A 4,052-nucleotide genomic window follows, 5' to 3' on the forward strand; every position below is an offset into this window, starting at 1 on the left:
CTTTTTATCAAAGATCTAACAGAAAACAACAGTATGCTGCTTCCTTCAAGAAATATACCCAAATAACTTGAAATAATTTTGTTGCTCCACATTCATCCCCTTTTTTCCACTTTAGGGAGGAGAATAATATCATAGAATATTGATTAAGCCGCTTTTTTCAAGAGTCAACGTTTTCCAAGGAACTACAATTCATACAATTTTCTCTCCTCTTTTGCAGGACAGGGCAAGGGGTGTGGAGGCACTTTGGGGCTGTCCTCTCCCCCTCCTCCCTCTCCCTAGGTTTGGAGCACAAGAAGTTAACTTCAGCAATACATAGGAGAGCTAACAGAGGTCTCTTGTTTGGCATTCTTTCCATTTCCACTAGTGCCCACTGGCATATTAGGATTCCCTTTGCAACATTAAAAGTGAGAGAGCAATCCTTGGAGCCTGCTTTCACCTGAGGTTATTTAGGCCTAACAAGCTAAAGAAATAGAGACTTTTCATGTGTTCAGCCCAATTTATTGTACTAGAGCTCTGTACTCTGCTTCTAAGCCAAATTCCCAGCTAATATACTTTTTAAAAAAACTATTTGGTTATTTTTGCCCTTGAAATCTGCTTTATAAGAAGATACCTCTCAGAAGTATGAGGGAAGGAGTTAATTGATTGAACTAAGTTCAGAGGTACCCCTGAACTTAATGATCAGTATCTACAAAAGATACTGACTATAGCACCCCAATCCCATTCAAATTTCTAAACAATGTAAGCATGAATAATTGATTTAAAAGTGAAAATGTGGGAATTCCCTGGTGGTCCAGTGGCTAAGACTCTGTGCTTCCAACGCAGAAGGCCTAGGCTTGATCCTTCACTGGGAAACTAGATCCCGCACGCTGCAATGGAGAGTTCTCATTGCTGCAATTGAAGTTCCTGTGCACCACAACCAAGATGTGAGGCAGCTAAATAATTAAATGCTCTTTTTGTTTGCAGTATTTTACTGATACTGATCCCAGTAAAGGCCTCTCAAAGGCAGAATTATACAGAGCAGTAAAATTTTTACAAAATCTTGATAATGAACTTAAGACTCCCCATACCGAACAGATGAGACCTGTGCCACTACCCACAACCGTTCATGAGCTTCTCTGCCTTGCTAGGCTTAGAATTAAAGAACTATTACCCATTAAGTTAGATGCAAATGATCTGAATACCAGTAATAAAATGTATATGGCTGAGTCATACTGCAACCATATGATTGATATTGTACAATGAATAAAACCACCAATTGCTATAACATGCCAGGGTTTCCCAAAACAAACGCTAGAGATTGTCCATGGCACGTATGTTTAGAAATAGTTATCTGTTTCCTGCAAGAGCATCCTGTAAATTCTGACTTTTGTATACTGAGTCTCAGAGGATTCAACCTGTATGGTTTTGTTTGCAGCTCCTAGCAATCCTATGAGATGAGTAGGAAGCCACGGCTATTCCTTTAGTAAAGCTGCCATGCTCAGCTCGCTGCTCTTCTCATTTATCATTTCTAGTCTGAAACTCCAATAGTTTGGCTACCTAATGCAAAGAACTGACTCATTGGAAAAGACCATGATGTTGGGAAAGTTTGAAGGCAGGAGGAGAAGGGGACACCAGAGGATGAGATGACTGGATGGCATCACTGACTTGATGGACATGTTTGAGTAAACTCCAGAAGGCAATGAACAGGGAGGCCTGGCGTGCTGCAGTCCATGGGGTCGCAAGGAGTGGGACATGACTGACTGAACTGAACGAACTGAGTCTGGAAATGCATATTAAATTTTATAGTAATTTGAAAGTGAAGCAAAAATACTAGTTTTAGAAAATAGACCACACAGGTCACTTCCGCCTCAGCCTCCGCCGCCGCCGCTCCCTGCCAGCGCTCCGGCGCCACCTCGGGCCGGCGGTCCTCCGCGGGAGGGAGCGAGGCGGCGGGCGGCCGGGCTAGCGGCTGACGGGGGCGGCGGGGCGGCCGGCGCGTTGTCTCCATGGGTTTGGCCCGCGCGCCCCTGCCCCTGCGCTCTGAGGTGAACAGCAGATTGTGTGTTTATCGAACATTTCCACTGCTGCGCAGAGAGCACACGCATCTTCGGTAGACTTGGAATTGCTGGAGAATTGCCTTTGTGAAAAGTTGACATAATCCCTTTAAATTCCATCTCTTTTACGTTTCCTATTTTGTTGTGTCTCAAAAAGACATCAAGAAACCATGAACAGCTTTAGTAATGAAGAGTTTGACTGCTGTTTCTTGGATGAAGGCTTTACTGCCAAGAACATTCTAGACCAAAAAATTAATGAAGTTTCTTCTGATGATAAGGATGCCTTCTATGTTGCGGACCTGGAATACATTCTGAAGAAACATCTGAGATGGTTGAAAGCTCTTCCTCTGGTCACCCCCTTTTATGCAGTCAAATGCAATGATAGCAGAACCGTAGTGAAGACACTCGCTGCCATTGGGACAGGATTTGACTGTGTCAGCAAGACTGAAATACAATTGGTGCAGAGTCTCGGGGTGCCCCCAGAGAAGATTATCTATGCAAATCCATGTAAACAAGTGTCTCAGATTAAGTATGCTGCCAATAACAGAGTCCAGATGATGACTTTTGATAGTGAAGTTGAGCTGATGAAAGTTGCCAGGGCACATCCAAAGGCCAAGTTGGTTTTGCGGATCACCACTGATGATTCCAAAGCAGTCTGTCGCTTCAGTGTTAAATTTGGTGTCACTCTCAAAAAAAAAAAAAAAAAAAAAAAAAAAGCTCTTTCGCCCTTTTGGAACGGGCGAAAGAGCTAGGTATTGATGTCATTGGTGTCAGCTTCCACGTGGGAAGTGGCTGTACTGATCCTGAGACCTTTGTGCAGGCCATCTCTGATGCCCGCTGTGTCTTTGACATGGGCGCTGAGGTTGGTTTCAACATGTATCTGCTTGAAATTGGTGGTGGCTTTCCTGGATCCGAGGATGTAAAGCTTAAATTTGAAGAGATCACCAATGTAATCAACCCAGCACTGGACAAGTATTTTCCATCAGACTCTGGAGCGAGAATCATAGCTGAGCCTGGCAGATACTATGTTGCATCAGCTTTCACGCTCGCAGTTAATATCATTGCCAAAAAACTTGTATTAAAGGAACAGACAGGTTCTGATGACGAAGAGGAGTCAAGTGAATGGACATTTATGTATTACGTGAACGATGGAGTATATGGGTCATTCAACTGTATCCTTTAGGATCATGCACACGTGAAGCCTCTTCTGCAGAAGAGACCCAAATCAGATGAGAAGTATTATTCATCCAGCATCTGGGGACCGACCTGTGACGGCCTGGACCGCATTGTTGAGCGCTGTAACCTGCCCGAGATGCATGTGGGTGATTGGATGCTCTTTGAGAACATGGGTGATTACACTGTTGCTGCTGCTTCTACCTTCAATGGATTCCAGAGACCCACCATCTACTATGTGATGTCAGGGCCAACATGGCAACTGATGCAGCAGATCCGGACCCAGGAATTCCGCCCAGAGTGGAGGAGCCAGACGTCGGTCCCCTGCCCATGTCCTGTGCCCAGGAGAGCGGCACTCGGCAGCCTGCTCTTCCACGTATATTAACATGTAGATGCCACTCTTGTAGTTGTTAACTGCGGGTATAGCTTGATTTAAGGGTTTGGGGGTACCATTTAATTACTGCTAGTTCTGAGATGTCTATGTGAATAGGGTTGGCACAGGTGCACCAATATGGAAGACTGGAAGATGGGGTCACACTTATCTGTGTTCCTATGGAAACTATTTGAATATTTGTTTTGTATGGATTTTTATTCACTTTTCAAACATGCTACTAAAGGCTTCAACTGCTGAGCAAGCATCTGTGGCTTGTGTATCAGCAGGTGGGCCAGAAGCTTAGTGTTGTGACCGGTTTTAACAAAAAGGAATAAAGGATCTTGACATAACTTGGCAAAAAAAAAAGAAAGAAAGAAAATAGACCACACAAACTAAAGCTAAAACCTGTGGATATTGAGGCTTTGATAAGGATTAGGGAATACAGTGAGGAGGTGTTGTATTTATTCAAAAAG

The 4,052-nt window shown here is 43.9% G+C and overlaps 1 pseudogene; it reads left to right on the forward strand.

Annotated features, from left to right (window-relative positions):
- The first annotated feature begins 2,203 nt into the window (after positions 1-2,203).
- Positions 2,204-3,598, forward strand: LOC105004443 (annotated as a pseudogene).
- Positions 3,599-4,052: the final 454 nt, after the last annotated feature.

This window comes from Bison bison, unplaced genomic scaffold (genome assembly GCF_000754665.1).
Source record: "Bison bison bison isolate TAMUID 2011002044 unplaced genomic scaffold, Bison_UMD1.0 scf7180017858048, whole genome shotgun sequence".
NCBI classification, from domain to species: domain Eukaryota; kingdom Metazoa; phylum Chordata; class Mammalia; order Artiodactyla; family Bovidae; genus Bison; species Bison bison.